Below are 27,830 nucleotides of genomic sequence, written 5' to 3' on the forward strand. Positions count from 1 at the left end.
GTAATATTTTCAAAATAATTGCATTTCAAGTCCAACAATATGAATTAGCGCAGTTTAGAAAACTATGTATTTGTAAATCTACATAGAAAGAATAATTTTGTTAAGTTATATAAGCTAGAGATACAGATCTGAAAATAATTTTGTTGAATTATCACAATAATCATGTAGGATATTCGAGCTGATTGTTAGAATTAAATGTCAAAACTTTTTGCAGCGTTGCTCTTCATGCTTAAGTTTCGTACATAATTATTTTGATGGTCCAACTTATTTTCAAATCTATATTCAGTTAAATTTTTTAATATTTCAACAGAATCGTTTTTTCCCATGGAAAACATGAATATATTGTATAGAATGATACATTAATATACGCTTCGACCGAAAATAGGATTCCTTATTTGAGTTATTTGTTCTAATTTCCACTTGTAATATTTTTAATAATTCAAATTTTTATTTAATTGCATACGAAAAATAGATAAAATAAAATTTATGAATGTTTAATAAATTTTTCATTAAAAAATTTCAGAATGTTCATAAAATTTTGCAATATAAAATTGTACATTTCACTCAGCTTATTATAAAATTCCTTTAATTTTTCCCGTTCATTCCAATGCAATTTATTCAGTGAGGATAAAGTAATGCATTCTTATCATGTCAGAGAGTGTGACACAAAAATCTCATTAAAATATAATTACAATTATTTTTAATAATTTGAAGAAGACTGACGTACATGTATCGAGTTTTATACAATTAGTTTCAGTCTGGCTTGATCGACAATTTTTCAATTACTAGTTAAAAAATCGGGGATTTACAATAATTGGCGAATTTATGTAAAATTAGAGAGACAGTCATTGATGATTGCAGTTAACAGGCTTGTATATTTACTGTTTATATATATATATATATATATATATATATATATATATATATACATACCAGAATGCTCTTGTATTAACGAAACGAGGATGACACGAACGGAATGAAGAATTAAATATTTACAACGAAATTATGAACAACTGTTAACCCAGCTAGCGCGGAGTAAATGTTCCTACCGTTTAAGTATTTATTGGGTATTAATTATCGATATTAGTTCGGTGATGACCTCTCATTGCATATTCCGTTTTCCCCATTTCCACGATAGTGAACATTCCCAAAAATATTGAAACGTACAGTTCCCTTGCCGACGTATTACCGATTTTAATAGTAATGGCATACAATAATCCGACTGCAACATTCGACAGAGCGGTGAATTTTACTTTCGTATTATGGAAGTGACGTGGATATTTACATCGTCACGTAAATTCATTCCCGTAAATTTCCCAGGTGGGTACCGTATATTCGTTGTACAGGTTTTTTAACTCCAATGCCGACTGGTAGTCACCGGGCATCAGGTATAAGATTGCAACCATCGAAAGTAACAGTGTAAATACAATTTGCACGCTATTATTTTAACGTGAGACTCTCAACGCATCACATTTTTTTCATGAGCGAGCACGATCATGAAATCATACAATCATCTCTGCCAGGTGCACTCGCGTAGCATTCATTTTCTTAGACCTCACCGCGAATCTCATTCGCGGTCGCGGTTAAAGGATCGTAAATTAAATCTCAGTTCGCGACGTCTCTCGCCTTCAATTGATAGCGAAATGACGACGAATGGAAGTCCCAGAGGGCTAGAATCGTTCGCGGGCCTAATAAAAAGATCATTCTTTCGAATAGTAATAACAGTAATCATATCGAAGCAGGACGTGGATCGCTTTAGCAGCGACGTTTAGCTTCGATGTAATAAATTTACTGAGAATGGTATTCGCTGCTCGTAATTATTACTATCAGCCTAAAAGATTTTATACAAAGATCACGGTAATATAACAGTCGCATTAGCTTCACAAATTCTTAATAAGCTAATTAATCAAATTTTTCCTTCAGCTTTTAAATATGTAATATTTTTATTTCAATAATTAATTTTGTAAATCTCTTCAATTTCGTAAATTTTAAAGAACGTTTGTCATTCTCTTTTAGGAAGTGTAGTTTACGGAAATATTAAACTTTTCAACATCATTACACTAATATTGACACAATTTAAACCGTAGCTTATTAATATAATGTAATATGGAAAAAGACGTACACATTAACGTACTGGAAACGAGCTATTCTGCCGAAGCAGAAATGGAATAGTTAAGCATTCGTGTGTAATTTACAACAAATTGAATTGAGAGAGTGAAGCGAAGTTCGTGGTAAACGCACAGCGCGCAGTCACTATTCCGATTTAATTAACAAATATTAATTAAGTCGCGTCGCGCAGCGCGAATCGAGCCAACAGGCAATTTGCCGCAATTTGGTAAACATCTGTTCGTCTATTCCACAATGCTCATTAGAACAATAATTAATGCCTTTTAATATAGGTAGAGGAATGGATTATTACTTATATCATTGACAATTCCTCATAGTCATGAATATAAACGCAGGGATTAGATTAATCTAAATGAATAAGACAGAGATGTTTAAATCCTTAATAAATCCGTAATAAAAAACCAATTAATACTTTATGTAAATTATAATATTTTTCGAAAGTTCTGCTAGTTCCACAGTAATCTAATTATTTAATTGTACCTCAATATTTTATGTCAAGTGACCTTCGTATCTTCCGGAAGAACTTACATTGTTAAGTTGATTCAACCTTGCGAGATGTCGAGAAATATCGTGGCATAGTGAAGTTTGGGAGAATCTTAAATAAGGGTTAAGGGCTGTCCACTACGTACCGATCAGCATTCGACCTCTGGCCGAGTAATGAGTCGTTACTTAAGACAGGCAATCACGGCACGGTAACTATGTTACAATCTTTGCGTCTAAGCGGGTTGGAGAGAAGCGGGAGAGAAATAATAATAATAATTATCAGGCTACCGAGTGTTAGTGGTTGTTAATTCTAAGGTTCACTCGCGGTATCCGCGGCTGGTCTTTTTAGCGTGATTTCGTTCGCGTCGGTATACACTAACGCGAGTGCGATGTTCGCGCGTCATTCGGCCTCGGCAAATCCTCAGCCAACGTCGACGCACAAAGAGGCTTTAATAAACGCGCGGGGATAAAGGCAAGGTCGACGAGGTCGAGGATGAGCCGGTAGGAGGGTTAAGAGCGAAGGGAGGAGACGGAGGAGCAGATAGAAATTATTTCTTAATGGAAGAAGAAGCATCGTGGCAGACGCAAACGCAAAGAAGGTACCTGGTAATGATGAAGAAGAAGAAGACAAGGCGTAGGCAAGACGTTTGCAAGAAAGTTGCGTGCAGATGATCGCAGGCACAATAGATGCAAAAAAAAATGACAATAAAATAAATTTTGGAGATAGGAGGAAGAGTAAAAAATAATTAGCTGGATAAACGTAAGAAAATTTGATGAAAATGTAATATGCTAATTAGTAAGTGCAATAAATAACAATTCGATATATTAAAATTTAAATTTTCAGAAATTCTATAGGTACGATTTAAATCACAAAAAAGAAACAAATGTTCAATAATTATTCCAATTCATAAAACATGATGCTGCATAAAACAATAGTTAAATCTTTATCTTTTTTTGTGCACGAGATATTAATAAAGAATAATAAATATTACTTAATTAAAGTATTACTTAAGTAAATAGAGTTTTACTTCACATCGAAATAATAACTGTTAAGTTCTTGTTAAAATCTTGTCATTTTATTGTCCTTTAACTATGTATTTCATGTACTACGTCAATTAAAGCAAAATTGGGGAACTATTTAAAGGCAAAGCGGATACTAAAAAGATGTAAAAGAAAAACGGCCTACAGAAGCAAATAAAGGATAAAAAAACAAGAAAAGAATTAAACGCAGGACGGAAAATAAGATATCCATCTTTTGCGTCTCGACACTCAATCGATGACGTTTTAACGTGAGGAAAATAATAATCACGATGCTACCGAGAGGTAGGCGGACGTTTTAATTAACGAGCTGGCTTGCGCTTCCATTTTTTTTGGCATATGCGATTGCATCTATCCTTGCATTTGTATTGCGTGGGCAATGCTGATCAGTGCGTCGGATTGACCGATAAAAAGTGAATCGAACGTCGACATTCCTGAATCGATTTCAAGTTGTGCATGTTCGTGCGTCCCACGTAAGGTGCTCGCATATTAATGCCACGGTGAAATCCACGCCTTAAGTTCGTTGCATATTAAACGAGATCGAGCGCGATTAACGAGATATGTCTTTGTCTCTATTGGCGCATACAGGAAGTGACGGATTGTCAGCCGAGCGGTGTAATCAATCGTTAATTACTGATAACGTACATGTTACAGATATCGTGAGCTTTATGAACGACGAATTACATTTATTGGAAAGTTCCTTATGTAATTAACGAGAGCGTGAGAACGGTCGTTATCCGCAGGTGCATTATAATAGCTTCCCTAGTTTCATTAAAAATAATTAAACACTAAAACTTGGTTCATATTTTACATCGTTCATGCAATGATAAATCATAAAAAGAAGTTTTCGAAAAAAATTATAAAACATAAAGTCAGAAAATTAGAAAATATAAAGACTTTTGATAATTTTGGATAAATATAGAGATAATTTTGGATAATAAATATAGAGAGAATAATTGCATTATAAAAAAAATGAATTGCTATTAACAAATTGCTTTTAATTATTTATCTTTACTCATCTCCTTCTTAATAAAGTTTCCTGCTTTGAATCCGAAAATATCTAGTCTCATTAGACTCAAAGACTGCCGCGAACGATCGAAGTCCAATAGAAAATTCCTGCACCGTAGAGACGTTAGGTGACGATGTGAAAGGGATTTAAGAGCGATGATCACAACAAGGACTTGACTCGAGGCACGTTCTTGCATCCTGTCAGAATGTCTCAAGGAACAGTGACAGGTAATAACAACAGGACCGGTGCGGGGTGCGATGCGATTAAATCCGGAGGTACTCCTGCCGTCGCGATGCATTTCGACGCGGTGATTATACGTCGAGTTACGTATGCATCCCTCCTTATCTTCCACCCTTCCTCTTTTCACCCCGACTGGCGTCTCTTCGGAATTTTTAAATGCATTCTTCGACGCGGTTCGCCGCACCATCGCTGGGATTTCTTCTCGCGGATGCGAGAAGAAAGAAAAGAAGAGGGATTTCCCCACCGCCACTCAGCTATAGCAACGGGGGATGGTGGGCAGACAATGTCTCCGAGAAGCATTCGATAGTGGCACAAATGTATTCCGCTGCTGAGAGATTCTGAGAGAATCCTATTTCATGAACCTTATCGATTTTATCTAGCGAATCAAATGCGCGTTCATACAGTGAGGCTTGAATGCACGAAATCGATTAGAATTAACTCGGATTAATCCTGCATGAGAAATACGGAATGTAATGTGTCCTATTATAATGGATCTATCTCGGAAACTTTCGTATGACATAAAATCCACGTCATTCATCATTTATAACTCTCTTCTCGTATTATCTATATCTAATATTAATAGGAAAAGTTGCTGCTCTCTATTTTATACCAATATTGTCCTAGTTTGATACTATAATAGAAATATTTAACTTAAACAATTTTACATGTTACATCCCAACTTCAAACAAATGGAATTCTCTTGTGATGCAACGCGTCTCTTCACTTATTCAAAATGACATTAATACATTTTCCACGTTCCTATTAAATATTTATTGTTAACTTTTAATGAGATAAAATGAATATTGATAATGCAGATTATTTTATAAATAATTTAATATAAAAAATAATTGTATTATTAAAAAAAAAATTAAAACTGTTAAAAAAAAGTGCAATTCATTTTCGTTTCAATGGTACTTTGTCATCATAATTTTATGTATCATTATTTCTTCAAATAATAAAAGTTGAACCAATGTCGTTTCAAACTTAAATTAATAAAACAAATAATGAAACTATTTACATATTCTCGTGAAGCTTCTATTAACATTATGCAAATCTAATCATAGTGCCTTAGAATAAAAAGGGGCAGTGAATTGCTAATCTGAAAGCTTCGGTGAAAGTAAATCGTTAGTCTGAGAAATCCGTATCTCGTGAATCGTCACAAGATTCTGATGCGCAAATACAATATAGCAAAGATTACATTATCCGTATGTTGTTGAGTCACAGCTCGATACTACCAGCGACGCCTCAGGCTGAAATAATGATTTGACAGAAACGAATGAAATCGACAATCTTTCGCGACATTACTTCCAACATATTGATAAATTAGTGCCGTGTAGATAGAACTACACAGAATACTTACAATCAGCAAAATGCGATATTTGATAGTAAAGAGACTTTCTTAATTAGCAATATTCGAGCAATTTTCGAAAACTCAACTTCTAAGAGATATAATGAAGAGACGCATGTTATATAATTTTAAGAAAATTTTGCTATGACATTTATATAACAATGAATAATTAAGAAACTTATACAGAAAGATAAAAGTAAAATTGAAATGTGTTAATACAATTTCTACTGTATCATTAGTACGTGGCAGTGTTTATTTTGCAAGATCGTTACGCATTTGGCAATGTGTTGATTACAAATCCGTTAAGGTAACTCTATTTCATTATTATTTCTAATTCTTCGACACAGTATAGTAATACATAGCTTAGGCGCTAATGCTGATGGGTTCTAAAAGGTCAGACGTTGAAAGTACACTAAATTATATATCTCGGCGATAACGACGTGACGAAAAATAATCACAAGACTGAGAAATCCATTAAATTGAAATTAACAGAGCTGTGGAGATTTATCCGTGGGTGTCATTAAAATGCCGCACGTGCGAATCATCGTTTCACGGTGATAATTGTCGCCGATAAGAAGCGACGGCCGACAGTACGCATTTATAGCCGACGAATCGCGTTTTTAGTCGGCCCCATGATGGAAGCGCAAGAACTCGCTATCCCACGATTTGATAAATGAACTCTCACAGTATGTAATAACCAGGTCGCTGGCGTTGGTAAAAGCGCGCGCATAATGTGTTTCACCCTTATGCTCCCCGCGTCCCTTTGCCATCCCCCGTTTTCTCCATCCATTCCGGTATAAAACAACCGGGGGTGACATAATGCGATTGTACGTCGCGGTGTTACGCCCGATAGTCGACCAACAATTTTTCATTATTCGAATCTGTCGTTGTTTTTCGGCGCGAGGAGATGCGAGGAAGGTAACGAGGGGAAGGGGAGGTGATGGCAAGAATCCAGAATAACGCTGCAAACTTTTTATCGGTTTTTCCTCGAATAAAGGGTTCTCCACTATATTTACCTGCGCTTCCGTCCGTTCCTCGACAACGTCCGAGATTAATTGCCATCGAATCGTCGAATGGAATCGCTATTGAAACACGGAAAAAAAATCTCATCTTGCAAACTCTAATTAAGCGGCACGACAATCCCAGAACGAGATGCTGAGAGGCGAACGGGGAGAGGGGAGAGAATCGGCGAGGTTTCATTCCCGACGAAGCCACGGAAGCACAAGAGAAATTAATACAGTCGACATCTTTTCCGTGCGGATCAATTGATTCGTCCGCATTGTGCTAGAATACCACTTTTATACGGAGTGCCCTGGATATGTATTTTTGATCTTGCAATATCTCTCTTAGCCTCCTACAATTATTCACAAATAGAATGACAATCGATATTCATAGTCGGTTCTTATTTTAAAATCGTCTTAAGATGCTAATGCAGCTTTCGGATTGGCTTATATCTTAAGACTCTATTTAAAACGATCTTAAATATAAGAACTGACTATAAATACCTACATGTATCGAAAATTATTAGATGACAAGTATAATGCATGTCTAATAAAATTTTCATTGAGAATGGGACAAATCATTCATCCAGGATGATGAGAAATGAACCGTATATAAGTTCGTCTTCCAATCCACGCGAAGAGGGTGAGTTGCGGAAGAATGATGAAAAGAGGGTGGCCACGGTGAAGAGATATGTACTGGAGCTGAGAATAAAGCTAATCGGATTTTTCCTATAAATCATACTTTGCGCGGCTAACGCATTTCGGAGCCTTCGATACCATCCGTCGGACGCTAACGATCATACAATGCGATAGTCGCAAAAATCGTGTCGCGGAGGAACACAGTCGGCGAATCTTAAGACGCGAGAATACATGATATAAATGGTTTTTCAATGAGCCGTACCCAAACGATCGCTAAATAAACGTTTGCCAGTAGCGCGATCAAAGCGCGGTTGCAAACTCACGTTCACACGTTACTATCATCCTGCCGTTCGTTATGCATGACAATCTAAAAAAATAGCTTTCTAAAAGGAAAGTTTCGTTCCAGTAAAATGTCGAAACTGTTATAAGAAACACATCATCAAATTAATTCTCCATCACTTTTAGAGTACTTCGCTGCACCTCTCATTTCCGTGGACTCTTTTAATCTTTTAACTTGCGTAAAATTCATTTCTTCTTAGAATAAATTTATCTAAATGTTGCATTTTTTAATAACTGTTTAACATTTATATATTACAATTTTGTCTTATAATAAAAATAATCTTCGCGTTATATAAAATTCTAGTAAATTTAAAATAAAAAGTATTGGAAATAAAAAATAAAATTATTATACTATTTAGATATTATATTATTTTTACTCAAAATATTTGTTAACACGTTTTCAAATATTTAACCAAATTATTTTTTATAATTTATAACTTTGACAACAATATTATATTGTATTTTCATCATCTATACCGATAAAAACAAATTAGTACTTTTTTTCATTATGTTCAAAAGCGCTGTAATTATTCCTGCAGAGAATCAATCATAGGAAATAAATTAAAAATCAATTTAGCCTCAATAATAATCCGATTTATCATAATTTAATGTGATTATTGCAATACAATTATATGAAGATTTAAACGTATAATCTCATGCAAATATGAACAGCAAGTACCGACGCGCCCATTCTCGTGTCACAATGAGATATTTCTTTATTAATATTACCGATGAAATTGCTCAGTGTAATAATGAAAATATATCCTGAATCGTAAAGTCAGTAATATAAAACGTTTAATTGCCGTGTTTATGATATATTTCTTTCTTGATATAAAAATCGAGGGGGAAGACGCATAAAATCGATAATTACTCATTAGAGGACTTATGTGTGTATACATATATTTACATACATACATACACACACACACATACATACACACACACACACACACACACACACACACACACACACACACACACACACACACACACACCTATATATATATATATACTTTTTAAATGACAATATATATATATATATATATATATATATATATATATTGGGTCATTTAAAAAGTATCCGCGGTTTTTTCATTCAAAAATTGAACAAAAACCGCGGATACTTTTTAAATGACCTAATATATATATATATATATATATATATATATATATATATATAAAATAGCAAAATCTAATTTATATTCCAGATTTCCTATAATGGAATTCATTAGCCTCGAAGCAGGTCTAGCATACAGAAACAATGGCTTGTCGAAGTTTCTTCATTGTTCCCTTCTTACTCTCTTTCTTCTCCATCTTCTTCTGCTTCTTCTCTTCTTCGTCATCTCTTCCACCTTCGAGTCCTTCCTCCATCCACCATTTCGCCTCATAGCTTTTCTCCGCTTCATCTTTATGGCTTTGCTACTACCATCTACCAGCTTCCACCCAATTTATTAACGCACTTCATTCCGCTTTCCTTCTGAAGATTTATTTTATAATTATCTTCGCCCCCGTTTTCTCGCCCGTCGACGGGCGAGATGAGTGCCAGTAAGATTTTTTTATATCGTATGCGAAAGATAATTTAGCGCTACTAACAGTCACGTGTTGCTCGAATTTGTGCTTTGCGACGGTAACTGCCACCAGGTACAATTAAAATGTTCACTTTGAATATAAGTTTGATATAAATTTAATTTAAAAATATAATGCGTTTCTTTAAGACTTTATAGATTGAACTTTGTAGATTTTTAAAACTGTTATTACGTTTATATACAGATAAAAATAAATTGACGATAAATAACTTATATAAATGTATATACGTACATATAAATTTGACGAAACCATTGAAATAAAAAGTTTTTATGTAGTTCAGTGCGATGATAAAGAGAACAGACTTATAAATAATAGATAAGAGTTTTATGTAATGGTTTAATGCTTTATGATAAGTACAATTGAATAAGTGTATTTTTATCAAAATTAAAGATGGGGAGGGAGAGTTAAAATGATCATTTATCTATTTTGAAATAATCGAGGTTCTCGGGCAACTTCCATATCACGTTCGAAACTACCAGTTCTCGTCCGATCACTGAAGTCAAGCAACGTTGAGCACGGTTAGTACTTGGACCGCTTGGGAACACCGTGTAATGTTGTCTTCCAATCATTTTTTTTAGTTCAAGTTGGAAAGAAATTCTATATAAAGGGCTTCTTTTTTTAACTTTATATATATATATATATATATATATATATATGTGCGCACGCGCGCTTGTTTGTGTGTATATGTGTAAGATGTGTATTATTTTAAAAATTCGTAGATGAAATGAGTTTTCTTTGACTACAAAGCGGTCAGATTTGGTTTCGCCATCTGAGGGCTAATATTAATAACACTCTTCGTGCTTTTCTTTCTCTCGTCGCCGAGTTTCTCTCGAGTGTATTTTCCTTGCCGGCGATTTTTCCTTTTCACCTTATTTCGCCCGCCCGATTCCTCGGTTGCTCTCTCCACTTATTGTCTCGCTTCCTCTTTATAGCTCATACAGCTCCATGTTCCGACTTCTGCCGTATTTATGGACATACTTTACCTTGCTCTGCCTCGTACACTCTCGCTCTATCGTAGTTATCTATATTTTCTTTGCGCTCAGACCTCTAATGTACCGACGCGCTTTATTGGTCTCTCGATCGTGAACGGTAACGTGCCATCTATCTATTTGAAATTAATGAAAAGATTTTTTTCCAATATATTAGTAAATTCTCATAAAATAATTCATAATTTTGCATCTTTCTGCAATTCTGCAATATTGTCTTTAGCTTATTCTATTAATATTGTTTTCAAATCGATTTTTATTATTTTTCATCGTAAATAATATTAATAGATCTGTAAGTAAATATTAATAGACTGTCATATGTATATTTTAACAAGTTTTATTCTTTTTTTCTCAAAAAGAGAAAAAATGGATTCTTATTGTAACATCCGCAAACAACAAATATAAAACTACGTAATTGATGTTCAATAATTAAAACTATAAAAGCTCTATAAAAAATTATCAATGTTTCGATAACAAAGTTTACGCAACTAGTATAAACATATTTCATACCAAAGACTTTGATAAATAATTTCATACATTAATGTATTAATAACACACAATCGCGATGATATTTCATATTTTACTTGCATTTTCTTTCCCTTGTCTCTATCTATGACTTAACGATTTCATCACAGATTTTTTCCTCTTCCTTCCTATTTCTCTCTATCTCTCTTTTTCTTTCTTTTTTAATAATTTCCATTTCTTTCACCTTCATCATTTGCTGCTTTATCCTCACTACTTCATTTGGTACATTTATTTAACAGACCTCTCGCCCTTCTTCAGCTGTTTCATATTTTTGCCCTTGGTTGTGCTCTTTTACGATTCATTCTCCGGATTTTTACGGATATATTGCGAGAGCACGTGTAGTTTCCTCGGTTATTTCCGTTTTTACTTCCAATGCGAGTAGTCAGCGAGTACAGTCAGCGAGATCAGTCGTAAAGATTTTTTTGTCCCACTGTGGTGTGATTTCGGCAGGCTCGTTATGCAATCTCGCACTTAGCTTACAGCAGAATAATATATGAATGGGTGAATGCTAAACTTGTGTTTTTCTCCATAAATTTTCTTAAAATTTGCAGTTACACTCTCGCCTTCTTTCCTTTTTTTTTTATATCCCTGCACATTCTGTCGTCCGTTATTTTTTAATGATAAAACAAGAAATAGAATAAAAATAAGGTGTTGTAAAGTTTATTGTATCTTACGGTGACACAAAATGATTTAATACCACACATTGGCAAGTCCATCTATAATATATTAGGTATCTTTTGTGTATTTTAGTCGTGCACGTAACGACATCATGCGATGCATTAATATTTCAAGATTGAAATAAATCAAAAAAGCACATTTCCTCATAACCTACTTTTCGATGTATGACGTGCACATTTCTGCTGAATTTGTGTTATATAATAAAATCATATATATTCTTCGTATCTTCCTCAATTTTCTCTGATTAATGTCTCACCAGAAAACTTGCTTTCACATTGTTTCCGTTGAATCATATTTTGTTTTGACAATATACTTTATCATGATATAACTTCTTCATCTCATTAGAAAAAGCTCCGTGAAGAATTACATTCGGAAATAATTTTGTAATAGTATTTATGATTTTTGAAAAGCTAGTTCTACATCTTTCGTCAGTTCATTTAAGACAGTATATCAGACACAATTTCGTGCAATAATCGTTATTATTAAAAACTACGCATTCATTGTACAATTATTTTTGTTAGACCTCATTCAATTTCGAGAACAAAAGGTCAAAAGGTCATAAGAAATTCAATTCCCGAAGTATTTTATTTCTTTAAATATTTTTGCAAGCATGTCAAATTTTTATTCCCTTGCGCTCCTTTCACTGCAGATTATATTGTATATAACACACATATTTATATTTAAAAAATTTTTTATTAAAGCTTTATTATTTGATAAATAATATTCTTGTATATAAAAATAAATAATATAACTAATTCGATATTTACGAATTAAATTTCATTTGTAACTTTGTTTCTAAAATAATATATATATCTAATTATATCTAAGTAAAGAATTAAATTTGACATAACTATTTGTAAAGAATATGAGAATAGTATAAACAAAACGTTTTTTTATTTTAAAATTGAAAATTTTATTAAAATTGTTGCATTACGTCAATTTATTTTTGCATCTCACTGAACACAAAATAGACCAATATAATGCTTCAAATTTGATTTTGTGCGAAATAAACTGACCAACTCTATCTATTCGTATATTTAATGCACTTAAAAATTACTATCAACTCAAAATACTGTCTGTCGTGTTTATTGTTATCTTGCTGCAGATTGAAATCAGAGAGAATTTAATTCACGAGAAAGACAGAAATACAGTCTGTACGAGTAGGGTAACAGTCCAGTTAGTAGATGAAACTGTATGTGTGATTGTGGTGGAATACCAATGTCGATTGTGCATCCAAAGATTTACGGTTAAAACCGTGCTTTACGCGTGCGCTTCCCGTCAATTATGCCAAAGTTCGTTACTTCGGTCGAGCGTTTGCACGAAACGCGAGCTGTCGAGTCAGCCTGAACTAATTTTGAAAAACGAGCTATTGGAAATTAAAAAAAAAGAGAGAGACAATAGAGTCACGTTTGCATTGCATCGAACAATCGTTAATGTGCAACGACGCTCCATTAGTACTAGATTTTTTAAATCGACAGTGCATGAAATACTTTTCTTTTTTTTCTTGTTTTTTTTTTTGGAAGCACGAGAGTATTGTCAACAGTTTCAGAATAGCAACCGTTTTGATATCTTTCAGAGATATTAAAAACATCTACTTTAACTTTAATTTTAGCTTCAATTAATTATTACAAAATAGACATGTAAAATATTCATCGTGTTTGTATATCATTCTTCAGAGTAGTTCAAATAAAAGTAAAGTTTTAACAAATTTTTATTTATTTCGGTTTTTTTTGTTTATGATCTCGATCTTTTTTTATTTACAAGCAAAGCATTCGTACGTATATAAAATGCTACATTGATGAGATAAAATTATTTAGAGAAACTTCTTAAGTTTAGGAGTGAAGTCGAGAGGTTTCACATTTACTAACAGTGTGCTAGACAGATTTAAGATTTAATCATACGAGACGGGAGTTATTTTTTTCCTTCGATACATGTATAATAAATACGATAAGTCCAAATTAGTTTTAAATAGGTGATGCATAAAAATTCATTAGCGGTAGACAAGACCTAAATAGATAATAATTAATATCAAAACAATTAATTGACATTATTTCCAAAGAAGATAATATATTAATGAATTTAATACAGGTAAATGTAACTGTCTTCAACAACAATTAAATTTGCATAAAAAGTATTGGTTTCTTTAAACTGTCATTTTCAATAATGTAAATTAATCTTTGTTCAATTTTCTTCATCTTTATCTAATTCTTAGAACTAAAAAAAGATGAAGAGTAATTTATAAATCGAGATTCAAGCTAATCTACATTAATAACGAGCTTTAGATTTATAAAATACCCATCTAAAAAAAAACAAATTAATTAATAACATCAAGTTCGGAATAAGTTCCAAAATATTTAATATAAAAACTATAATAGATCTGAAAACACATATAAATTAAAAAAAGTCAGACGAAAGCTAAAAAGTGCCAACATAATTTAATCCTATTAAATTAAACAGACGAATTCATTTCTAAGAGATGTCTGATTACCAAACTGATTAAAGATACCTATAAGTCATGTGAAATAAATATTTAAAGCAAATATCTAAATCGTGAACCCAGTTTAATAAAAATATTAGAAATTTTATATTACTGAAGATTATGTAAAATCTTTCAAGATAATTCTAGAATGTAAATACATATAATAATTATGCAGTATTGATTGATATTCTGAATAGAATAGAAATTAAATTATGTTATTACATAAAAATATTCAATCTTTCGATATTAAATTAGCTCGGACTAAAATACTTTAACAATCTGGATTATTTCAAATTTAATAAGAAAATTACAGCACATATTTGTGATGTTAGATAATTTAAATCAGATTTAGTTTAATTTAAAATAAATTGCCATAATACATTAAAATAGAAATTTCAGCAATATAAATATATTGTAAATATAATGTAATAATTATCATTAATTTAATTTTTATCATAGTCAATTAAATGCTTTTATTCTTTCTAAAAAATAGAATTTATTATGATTTTAACTTGTGAAGCTTTATACATATTATATATGGAACAGATATTTTTACTGAAATATATAATTTAGCTAGATACTGATTTAAGAATATAATTTTGTTAAAACACCAAAATGATTCTGTAGCTCAGACCGGTTGCTAAAATATCAAAACTTCTTTCAGCATTGTTCATCATGCTTAGAATAAATAATCTAAACATTTAACTAGATACAGATCGGAAAATAGTTTTGTTGAATAAATAATTTTCTGCACAAAATTATTTATCCAACAAAATTATTTTCGGAGAGAGAGATCTGTATCTAATTAAATTTTTAGCTACTTCAGCAAAATAGTTATTTCCGTGTAGGATTTTGACTTATGCTCTTTACACCAAGCGTCAAGTATAATATTACAATGCGCTTCCTAGAATACACAAGGGTATAATTAGTAAACTTCCAGTTGATATATGGCACAATATCCAATCTACTTCTCTAGTGCTACCGCTAAATGTACATAATTCAAACTGCCAGAAAATGACGGTTCTTGTGTAAAAGGATTTGTTTAAAATAGATTGTATATGTATTGGGTCATTTAAAAAGTATCCGCGGTTTTTTCATTAAAAAATTGAACAAAAAACCGCGGATACTTTTTAAATGACCTATTATTTTATCGAGTTCTCTATACATTTTCGCACATAAATGTAAAAAAGACAGACAGAGAGAGAGAGAGAAAGAGAGAGAGAGAAGAATCGACTTTCGAAAAGTAGAATGTACACTCTCGATTTACTTTTTTGAAAACTAATCGAACGGTATATATTGCGTCGGTAATTAACACCGACCTGGAACAGAGATTTAATATCTAGGACCGCATACCTCAGCGTCAATTACGTGAAAGATACGTTCGCTTCTGTCGGTCGCGTAACTTCGTCTCGTATTTCTTGGTAAAACATAGAGGAAACGAATAGAGATTCAAACAAGTTTTGATTAATGGAACATCAGGACCTGGAAAGGGAAAACGAGCTGCCTCGGGCGTGCAAAGACGTAATTAACAACGGCAATCAGATGAATCAGTGCATTTTTTTTTAGATACAGAGACGTCGATTCGGGCTAGTTGGATTGGCGAAACTTATGACATATGATTAAATATTCGTTTCGACATTAACAGTACTTGAATCTTCTAAGAAAAGATAAGCAATATTTCTATTTAAACTGGAATTGTTTATTTTTATAGAAATTTCTATCTTTAAAATTATAAGTTTCCAATGTGTTTTGCTTAATAATGATAATAATGAAATCTAAAATTTTAGAGGACTGGATATCTTTTTCTCTACCTTTCTTCTGTTTCTTTTATAAAAGTTCATTATTAACGATTACATTATTAATTGCTTAAGTATAAGTAATTTAAAACAAAGCAAAAACAAAAGATCATAAAACTTTACTGAAAAAGTAAATAACATTGTTTCCATTAGTAAATAAAAAGAAATTAATCCTTTTATAATGGAAAATTTAATATGTTTTTAAGGACGATGTGTAGTAATTAATTTGAGATTATCGTTGATATGACTGGGAACTAAATGAGAGAGAGAGAGAGAGAGAGAGAGAGAGAGAGAGAGAGAGAGAGAGAGAGAATCGGAAAGTTCGAAGCGAGCTTCAAAGGAGTCAAGACACTTTACAATAGCAACTCCATGGCCTTTGTAGTTGCCAAGAAAGTGAGTTGAGGGTAGTGAAAATGGCAACTGAATATCGATCTCCAAACAAAACAGGCAGCGAGTGTCTCGCGGTGTAATTTCTGACAATCCATGGGATACAGCAGAGCCGGTTAATATCCCCACGGTGTCTTCCATTACGTAAAACAATATTTGTGATGTATTATCTCTCGTGATGTGTACGCGCAAGAAATTGCAAGTATGAACTTGTTACGAAAGTTCATTACGTTCCACCTTGATGTACAAAAAGTATATTCGCACGATTTTGGCCATTCAGTATTATCTTATGCGTAAGTAACGTGAGTTTTCTAAATTTTTTAATAAGCAGTTTCAAATAACGTGTGTTGTAATTTTTTTTATTATCATATCATTTATATATTTTTATTTTAATTTATAAAACATGTTTAGCAGTTAATTTTTATCTTACAGAAAAATTATCGAAAATGATTTTAGTTTATTGTTAAAAATACAGATCTAAACACATATCATTCCAGTTATGTAAGTATAAAATTCAATGGAAATTTATAATTAATCAGCTTTCACAATTTATAAGTTTTTAGTCACATATTTCTTTACATAAATCTTTCTTTCTTTTGAATTTCTGTCATTCAATTCTGTGTGTTCGAGGATCGCTTATTTTCTTCGATCTAGCAGAATTCACTTATTCCAGACTTCAATTTCAACAAGAGATTGCATCTATCTCTCTTTGAAATTTCTTCTCATACAAATTCTCGATTGTCTCGGCAGATTCTCGAAATTGTTTCCTATGCGAATACTCGTTCGAAGGCGTCCTTTGAAAAGGTGCACAAAGAGCGAGGGAGAGGGAGAGGGAGAGGGAAAGGGAGAGAGGGAGAGAAAAACACATACAGAGAGAGAGATAGAGAGAATGCTCCGGTGTAAATGCAGCGCAACCGACAAGCCTCGGGGATCGTCTCGAAGCTCAAGTGCAAGAAAGTTTCGTACCGCTAACCTTTTTTTCCTCTCTTCCGTCATTCCTATCGTCGAAGTCTCTAAAACCGATATGTAGCTATATCCATCCACCGTTTTCTTTCGTCTCGACGAGACGTTAAAAATTTCCCCCCGTTGCTGCCTGTGAAGCTTTCCAGAACGGCATGATGGTACCCGCCTTGTAAGAATCTTGAAGTACCTACTTGCCGAATAACCCTCGAGAAGGGTCGCGACGAACGATCGGATATCTCGTTTTCCGGAAATATCATTCGCGTGCTTTGGACGTTCACTACTTCTGAGGTTTTGTGGAACCTTAAGTTAAGGTATAATCCTTATTGCTTACATAAATTTTGTTGGCTTGTGTGAGCAAATAAGGCACAATATGAAAATTCTTCATCTACATAAAATATCTAATCCTATTATATAAACATCTCCTATATATAAATAACGTTAATATATTAGAGACAGTTATAAAGAGAAGACTATTTTCTTATAAAATATGCTGTTATGTTTTTAAAATACATAAAATAAAAATATAATCAATAATCGCTTGATTTATTTAAATATTCAAATATATTTGCTGCTCCTAAATATCAATGTACATATATAATAATTATTATATTCTTAAGCTTGACAATAAAAAAAATAACGTGTCGAAATAAATTAAAACTGCCAATTAGATATTTTTTTAATTGTGTGTATCTACAATTTTTAATTTTTTTTTTTTTTTAGAAGAATATCTAAACCAATTAATTCATCAAAAACAAAGTAAAAAAGAAAATAAAAAAAGAATTAACGATATTTAGGTAAATAAATAAATTTGTATTATACAATTCATAACAAAATTTATTACATTAATTGTACATACATTCTATAGCTTGTTGAATATTGCTCCAATGTTTCCAATTTTATTGAACATGTTCGTTAAGTGCACAGATAAAATCTCTAGGTATGAGATTACATTTATTTCGAATTGTCTCTATTTCCGGATAATTAATCGCATTTCAAAGCAAAAAGAGAAATAGAAAAAGAAAAATATATGAATAGATGAATTAATTTGTACAATTAAATTATTGCACAATTAACAATTAATATAAACTTTACTGCACTAATTGCATTTTATACAGTTTATAAATATTATTCTAGCGCAGCGTTTCCAATGTTTTATCGGACAGATTCGTTAAACCATACAGGTAAAATCTCTATGAGACCACATTTTCGAATGGTCTCTATTCTGAACAATTAATGATCACATTTCGCTCTACGTTTGGGCGAATTTATTGTCAATGAAGCGTAACGTAGTGCAGATTACACAGCATGCATTCTCGTCCGTAGACTTGTAGACTAAATTATAGGAAGCACAATATCTGGCTTCCTTCGCTTGCGATCGTGATCATCTCTTCACCGAAAGAAAAAAGAAATAAACACAAATGAAAAATTGACACGGCGGTTCACGAGTGATCCGTGCGGCATTGGTAATTAAAGCTAGCACGATGACTGTCTCATTGGCTAGTTCGGAAAACAACCGGCACCGTTACGCGTTCCTGCGAGTCTCGTGATGATCGTCACGACGTGTCGTGCCAATGTTTGAAAAATACATAGGTACGTGTCCGCCGCAACAAAGGATACTTCGATACGTTTCTTCGTCTATTACTACTTTCGACTTTATAATTCACAATTAATGACGCAACTTTAAAACTAATCTGAGGAGCCTTTGAGTGACCTCTCGAGCTAAGTAAAAAGGGTTAAAGTCACGTTTCACTCTGTTTGTGATTTTACAACGGTTGGAGATAATCCTAAGTAACACCATCAATCACTCGGTTTGCAGTAATCGTGCCTCGCTTCGAAAAGGACGTCAGGTTTCGATGTTGGAACGGCGTGAAGTAAAATAAGATGGTACGTACCTACCACCGTGAGAAATCTTCACCTCCAAGAGGATGAGAAGATGCGCAAAGGCGTCTCTCTTTAAGGACGTTCTGGCATTGTCTTCTCGATGACAAAGGGACTCTTGTCTCTGTATATTAGCGCAATTCGTGGACGTGGCCTTTAACACGAACTCTCGGCGGATACGTACGTGCTAACGCGCTAGATCAGAGAGAATGAAAAAGAAAGAGAGAAAGGGAGGAAGAGAAGAAGAGGGAGGGAGGGAGGGAGAGAGATCACTAGGAAAAGAATAGATACATTGGCATTGTCTCGTCGCGGTATATATCGCAATCGCGCGTACCATAATTACCGAACAAAGCCGATATAATTAAGGAACCGAGGGCAACACGTCAACCTAATCAACCAGGCCGCGTTCAGACAGCTGTTCGTGACAACGTAACGATGTCTTATTTGCCTCCACAATACGGTAAATTACGGACAATCGCGTTCGTATTGTATGAAATAGCCGTTCTTGCCATTTTTGCAACCGCTCACTGCAATGCGAATATTAACCACACTAACGAGGCGATCTCGCGACCGCTGATTCGCTAACACTTTATCGTGTTAGAGCGACGAGGAAAATCGTGACAAAATTTACCAAGTTAGCCCTCCATCATTCATAGATTTTGAATGGAGAACATTGCGAATGTTATGATCCTTTCTTCAGCAACATTAAACATAACTGTGTTAGCGCTATGATTAAGGATTAAGTATTTTGTAATAAAAAAAATATAAAATATAAAAATTAGTGAATAATAGTTAAAAAGGATAAATATATGTTAGAAATATATTTTTCGAATATAATTTTCAGAATGATACTCCGCTTAAAACAAGAATTATTCTGAAATGCTGCCGAAGTCAATTTGTGTGCTTCCTAGAGTCAAGGAGACGGTGTTCTTTATGTCAAACAAGATTTACAGTTTCACGAATGACTTCGATTGAAGGGCCACGTTTGTGACAAACGCAATTCAAATCGCGTTTCTCTTCTTGATAAAATAGTGGCTCCTCTTTGTTGTTCTTTCAAGGTAGCTTGATTTTTGTCGGAAGTACGATTTTTGACGTCGTGCCGAGGGAACGACGAGGTGACGAAAATTGACCCGACCCTCCCTAGGAATTTCTAATCCAATTTCTGTCAAGTTTCTTACAGACGATGCGACGTGAAAATTTTCTTACGAGCCCGCGAGTGAAAAGTTCGAAGCCATCTTACTATCTTTGCAAAGGGTAAGAGGTGAGCTACCACTTTGATACTAGTACGAAGGCAAACTTTCTTTACACACAACGGCAACAAGTAAGAAATTTTGCATGCGCTCGCATTCCTGATCATAGATCTGTATCAGCGAAACTTGGGACTTGACTCCCGTAATATCTCACTCGAGCAAAACTCGATCCAGTAAATCGCAATCTTTTTTAGACATTTACGATGAATTGCAGAGATTTATTAGAATAATCTGAATGTAAAGAATGTGTGACATTCGTATCACATTAAAATAACGTTTGAATATGTTGCAATCTTAGCCAAAATAGACATCTTATCAACTATTGTTAAAAATTTTAGCATAAAAATTCATTTATGGTATTTGTCTGGAAATATTATCCTTTGTTTCAAGAATCGTTAAACTTATATATAATGCAATCAATAAATAACAATGCAGATAAATGAATTCGAAATAAATGAAAAAAATATAACTGCCTAATATTTTTTACCAAGGCTATACACAAAGGCTGACATAACTTGCAAATATGTAATAAATGTATTTTAATAGTGACTTCTAACACGTAATGGTCATCCAAGCTCCGCTTCTCGAACTCGACACCATGTTATAAACGTAATTTGCGCTTAATACTCGTTCTCCCGTTCACTTCATCATCAGATGCGACGAGGCCCGTTCACCACGTACGACAATAAGTGGAAAATTTTGCAATAGTGGCTCCGCCGGCGATTTTCCTATTTGGTCAATCGTTGTTCCGCCATGCACGCTCTTTGAGCGCCGTGATTTATGCCGGAGTCTCTCTTAAATCGTTCAGGAGATTAACTTAAAAGGTCCTTTATAGCGTCACTACTATATCACGATGGCGGTCTTTGTGCCAGGGACCTTACGAAACGAGATTAGCCGTCATTCTTTTGTACCGAACATTGAAATACTTAAGTTATGAAAATACATGCGCGTAAGAGACTGTTTCTCACAGATGATATTGACTCGTGTCTCACACGGATGAGCGTTAAAGAAGCGTTTAATGAAGAAAAATAAACCAGCGAAAGAAAAGAGAAAGATCATCTTCTTATCGTACATTCAATGCTAATAGTCATCTGATTTTTGAATTTTATTTCTTTAATATAAAGATCAAAGAATTATATTATACTCTTTTTTATTCTATGTGACTTATATCTATTATGTAGACGTATACATACCATTTAAATTTTAGATAAGATATTTACGACGCGTCTGTGAAAAATAAGATACCGAAAATAATTTTCAAATTCTACGAAAAAATAAAAAATAATAATATTTTAATCCTTTTTAATATACAGATTTTTATATTGTCTGCAAAATAAAATAAATTAAATCTTAATAAAGTTTGGCATAGGAAAATTAAATAAACAATCAGAAGTATTTATTTAGCACTCAAATTTTCTTAAATGTAAAACAATGCAATATCATATAATTGCAATATTAGCTAAATTAGTTAAATTATTATGTCGCTATTTAGTACTAAAATATTTTCATGATGTTTAATTACGATCAATAGAGAAATAATATTGACAGTTTAATAAATTAAGCGTTAATAGCCGGAACTGGTTATTAAATCATAATTGTAGTCTCGTTGGAAACTGCACTAGTTAGATAAGCTAGCACAGGGCAAAAGAGACAAACTTCACTTTTCGAGTTCAAACAGAACGACATCTTGCATAAAACATGGATGTCGATATTAGTTTGCTCGTTAGAATCGTCAATTAGATTTAAATATGGCTTAGATGATTTATATAGAAAAAAAACACTATCAATATTATTAATCAACATAAAACATATTACACAAATAAAATCGTAATCATAATATTAAACAAATAAAACTCATAATCAACGTTATACAAATAAAATTCACGATAAAAGAAAATTATAAAAACTTCAAATAACTTAGCGCTAAATGTCAAATCTAATTTAGTATATTCATCGCAAATTAAATAAGAACGATATAATATTTGCTATATAAATAAATATATATAGTAGAAGAATATATATATATATATATATATATATATATATATATATATATATATAATAGAAGAAGCGACTGGTGAAAAGCTTTTGACGTGAACATTCGTCGAGCGGTCAGTGTGAAAAATTTAACCTCGCGATTCTCAGAACTTCGCGAAAAATAACGAATAAGTAAAGGAAAAAGAAACCGCAAAAGAGCTCTCAGACTCGTCGCGTAGTTCCTCAAGATGACACTTTTATATCGCGAATGCACCTCGAGTATTCCGTTGCCCGAAATGCATATTTAATTTTGCAAATAAAAAGTACGACTTCGAGAGAGAGAGAGAGAGCCAGCGAGTGAAAGACGAATGCAAACTCTGCAGAATGTGAATCGTGACGAGTGCTTTCAGGCAGCAAGATGCCGTTGGTGTTCGCGTGTGTCTTTCAGTTGTTCAGGAACTCCTGAATTATGATGGAGTATCTTCATTGCCATCGCGCTTCAAAATTCAAGCGAAAAAGGTAAGCGGGAGCTTAATGAGCTGCGGTCGAAAGAATTTAACAAAACGAGTATTATGACATCAGCGTCGCTGATAGTTATCATTATCGCGGCTGTCACTTGAAAAGAGAAGAATATTATTATATTTTCATAGATAAGCACTCGAAAGCTGAGGCAGGCTTCATTTATGTAGAAGATTTATGTATAAAGAAGTTCACGGGAGAAAAAGGAATTACCTAAAAATATCGTGAAAGCTAAAATAAATTTGCTTTCCTAGAGTATTACTCTATTTGTAGTATAAGCAAAGAAGAGAAATTTAGTTAAAAAGAATTAGCGCTAACCGATGCTGGAAATTTAATAAAATCGTGATTGTTTTAAGCGGCTTAAATGCAATTAACAATTCAATTCAGAATGTATATCGCGAATTCGTTATAATCCTCTCGAATTCGTTATATTCTCTCATCTCCATTTAATATTACTCCTCTCTCTCTCTCGTTCGCTCTTTCTCTCTTTCCCCTTATTCCTCTTCACTATTTAATAATATTATTGGGAATACGCGTTGTTATCGGTATATGTTATATATAATAATTCACTTCCAGTGTGTTCATAAACGTGAATCAATTTACTAGAAATCTAGTTTCTGCCGTCTAGAAAAAAAAGCTTTGAACATTAATGGATTAAATGTCAAATTATATTTGCAAGCTTATAAAAGGATATATGAAGCAATATAAATTAAATGTAGACTTTCTCACTTGAAAACATTCTGTGCAGTACACAGGCACATAATAATTTAATTTAAATAATATATAATAACTTTCTATGTGCGTGAATATGGAATACGCATGTATCAAATATTAGATTGTTCTCTGCACAATGGAAATAAATAATTCAAATATTTCTATTTATTATAAAAATATTGCACGTTATTTTTTTTTACACGATTATAGGCCTATTGTTTTCGTACGTCATAAAATTTTGGCCTGAAAATTCTGTGCTGGTCCGTGCAATCTGCCATTCGTGCGTTCTATTCCACCTTTCTCCCATGTATGGTCCATGACGTAGTATCATGCCCATTCTGGGATCTTTCTGTCTGCCTGTTCCCTCCCCTCCCCTTCCTCGCAAGTACCATTCATCCGCGAGCTCTAATTGAAGCGCGGATTGCGGGCGCGGAATATCGGGGGAAAAAAAAAATCTCCTCGATTCGTCCGTCGTCGGGTGATCTCTGCACGCGTTGCATGATCGATACGCGTTGGCGGTGTCCTGACGTGGCGCGATTGGTTGGTCGGTCGGCGGTACAAAAAGCGAGAAAACGAGGGAAAAGAGATGCGACACATGGACGGACGGACAGATGGGCAGACAGGCGGACAGAAAGTGAAATGTCCTCGGCGGCGAATTAAATGACGTTTTCGAATTCGGTCGGTACCATCCATCCGACTATCCGGCAAATGAAAGATGAAAGGGAGCCCTCCTCCTCCCTTCGGCATCACTGGGAGGAATAGAGTATTTACACTCGCGTGTAAATAAACCACACGCTGATAAATTATCGCATGCTTACGTATATCTTGAAATGCCCTCCTCCATACGTGATTTAACGTAATAGACGACGACTTGAGCCTGTCGTTGCCTTTCGAAGTTGTCGTTAAACGCAGCGAGAATAGCTCGAGGTAGCATCGCCGTCTCAGAGATAAATACCGATTAAACGTTGAGTCATAATCCCGTAGGTGAGCAGCTGGATTGTTGGCGCGACAGGATCGGTAAATAACCGATATCGGAATTGTCTTGGGCGTGAAATAAATCGGGCGTTATTGAAGATCTCAGAGTAGAATAATGAGTCATCTACAAAAATTCTCTTAGAAACTGACGAAACATTCCTACAAAGTTGGAGAATGGAAATATTTAGGTACTTGTTCACTTTTCGTTATAAAAAATATATTTTCGAGAGAAAGAAAAACACTGTGACTTAACAGATTTATTGATGATTTTATTAATATTTACAACAATAAGCTATTTTTTCGTCAAAAGAAGAGAATAATATTTTTATTTTCATTAATGATGTACAGTCTTTATTTCCTTTATTGGAATTAGTATGTACAGCGTTTATTAATAAATAAATAAATTCTCACAATCAATATGCAAACTTTAAAATTATAATTTAACAAAATCAATCACATTTTGTAATTGACAGCCACTATTTAAACATGTCGATTCACGATTCTCTCAGTACACATTACAGAACGCCATTGAATGTTTATAAAAGGAATAATATCGATGCTACGGCAGTAACGCGAGAAGCGTTAATCGGCAGTCACTTAGAGTGGACGTCATGAAGAAAAAGGTGACTTTTAACATCACACTTTTTCTGGCAGAATTTAAATGGAAGAATAATATCGATCCTATCCGGCCATCGACATTGGTTAAATGACTCCCTTCCTTCAAACACTTACAATCAATTTCATCTTGAAAAGTTATTATCCAACGTTGCATTCTTCTAAAGATAATACAAAAAATATTATTGGCATTTGTTGTCGGCGTTTTTAGCACTTTTCCCGTTAGCATCATCGTATCGATTATGTTGTCATGAGAAAATATAATTTAGGCGCGATTCGATTTTAACACAAACGCCAATTAAAATATTTCAGTTTTAATCTACCGATCAATCGTTGTTTTTCTCGAATATCGTTTCAAGACGTTTAATATTGACTTCTCGAGTCTTGGTCGAAGGTAGATGATCGGCGCGGCCGCATCGAATAGCTTCAAACGATCCCGTGACAGCTTCAGCGATAGCCTCGAAGGCAATTTTCGCGACGACGCTAATAGAAAAAAAAAGCATCGTTCGTGAAACGTAAAACGTCTCGCAATAGTCCTCGAGGTGTGAGACATTCTGTTCGTTACAATTCGCTGTGAAATAAGTCGATAAACGAATCCGCACGCTCGAATCGTCCACGTCATCGATCCTGACGTCGCGTATTAATCGCAGAAATTTTCCGTCGCGTCTATTCCGCGATGCGTAGGAAATCTGTCATAGACGTGAGAGAAGAAGTAATTATATTTCCGGTGCAGAATGACTTGGACGATGAACTGGCGGCGCTATTTTGCTCGTGACTCGTCCAAACGTACGAACGATGTGTACGCCATGCAGATATGCGCTACGTCGCAATTATAGAGACAGCACCGCGTTCGTCTCATGTGGAACGTATCAAGAAATGATTTTCTATTACGGCGGTATTGAAACGCTAAATTGTCTCGCACCGGGAAGCCGTAATGACGTGCACCCCCCGCGAGCCGAAGCGACTCGTTAGAGTCCGTCTTCTTAATCACGATGCATAATATATGCATAATAAGCAAGCGAAACAAGCGTGATAATACGTAAATGAAATCAGGAAATAAACTAGTCGTAATAGTGAAATAAAGAAAATAAGTAAACGGTGTAACTATCGTGGGATAAGATATTGTATATTGTATAGCGAGAGAATAAAGAAAACATACACTACGACAAAAAATATACACATCATTATGTGATAAGTGAACAAAGACAAGCATTATCGTAATAAATATATAGAACAAATAAATAAAACAACTATAGTATGTATATAACTATAGTATGTATTGTACTTTCATTTTTAATAACTGATGAAGACCAAGAATGAATCGAAATGTTTATCATTCGATTTAGGAATAAAAGTATTACAATTTTTTGACAGTACGTTATATTTCGTATTGCTCTTTTTCTTTTTTGTAAATTAATTAAAATATAAATGGACAAAAACAAGTCAAACAATTGTAATAATAATTCAATGAATATATGAACACATAAAGTTATCGAACGCAGCGCATTAAAGATATAGTATTCACACATTGTAACGACGGAGAGAAAAGTACAAGTTTACACGTATCTACTTAATAAAATATGCTCTCCTAGTCCAGACATTGCAACCAATTTTCCATATTCATATCGTAAATCACAGCTGTGCTGCAAGTTCGCGAATGCATGCGCATATTCGTAAGTAATGTATCGATTACAATAAGACATCATTATTTGTCGTCCTCACGTCGAAGCACTAAATAGTCGCGCAAATACATCCCCATAATTTCGCACAAGTTATGGCTTTATCGGCCGCGTGCCGCAAGTTCCGGCGATCCGTTACGTTATATTTCTACGCCGTTGGCGTAACACGTAGCGTAGCATACATGTAACGATATTGCCACGTTACCGTACGATGATGTAGTACTGTCGCGTATCGGCGTCGCGGATTCGCCAATCTCTCCGTACTCCATCGATCAAGATGGGAGTGCAGGTTCCCTTTGTCGCGAAGAAAGGAAAGCGAAAAGAGGAGACCGCCTCAATTTCCGCTCCAAAATCGAGTGATACTATTTCACTTTATTCCACCTTTCGCGCGCACGCGGAAAGCACCCTGGAAAGCGGCTGGATTTTATCGCCATAACGCGGATACGAACCCATACGCCGACCTACCGCGAGAAATTATTTTCTTTCACGTTCACTAAACGACCCGTCGACCTGCCACACCGGATGGCGTCGTAAATGCTTTATGAAATGCTATCAAAATTTTGACAACGAGAATTCCGATGCAACTGAAACAATATTA

General features: G+C 33.9%; 1 protein-coding gene across 3 annotated transcripts in view; it reads right to left on the reverse strand.

The window, feature by feature from the left end:
• PlexA (plexin A) overlaps positions 1 to 27,830 on the reverse strand; it is a 271,478-nt gene that overhangs the window by 12,799 nt on the left and 230,849 nt on the right. The gene's annotated exons all lie outside the window — the stretch shown is intronic.

Source organism: Acromyrmex echinatior, chromosome 3 (assembly GCF_024713525.1).
Source record: "Acromyrmex echinatior isolate Ae372 chromosome 3, ASM2471352v2, whole genome shotgun sequence".
Classification (NCBI taxonomy): domain Eukaryota; kingdom Metazoa; phylum Arthropoda; class Insecta; order Hymenoptera; family Formicidae; genus Acromyrmex; species Acromyrmex echinatior.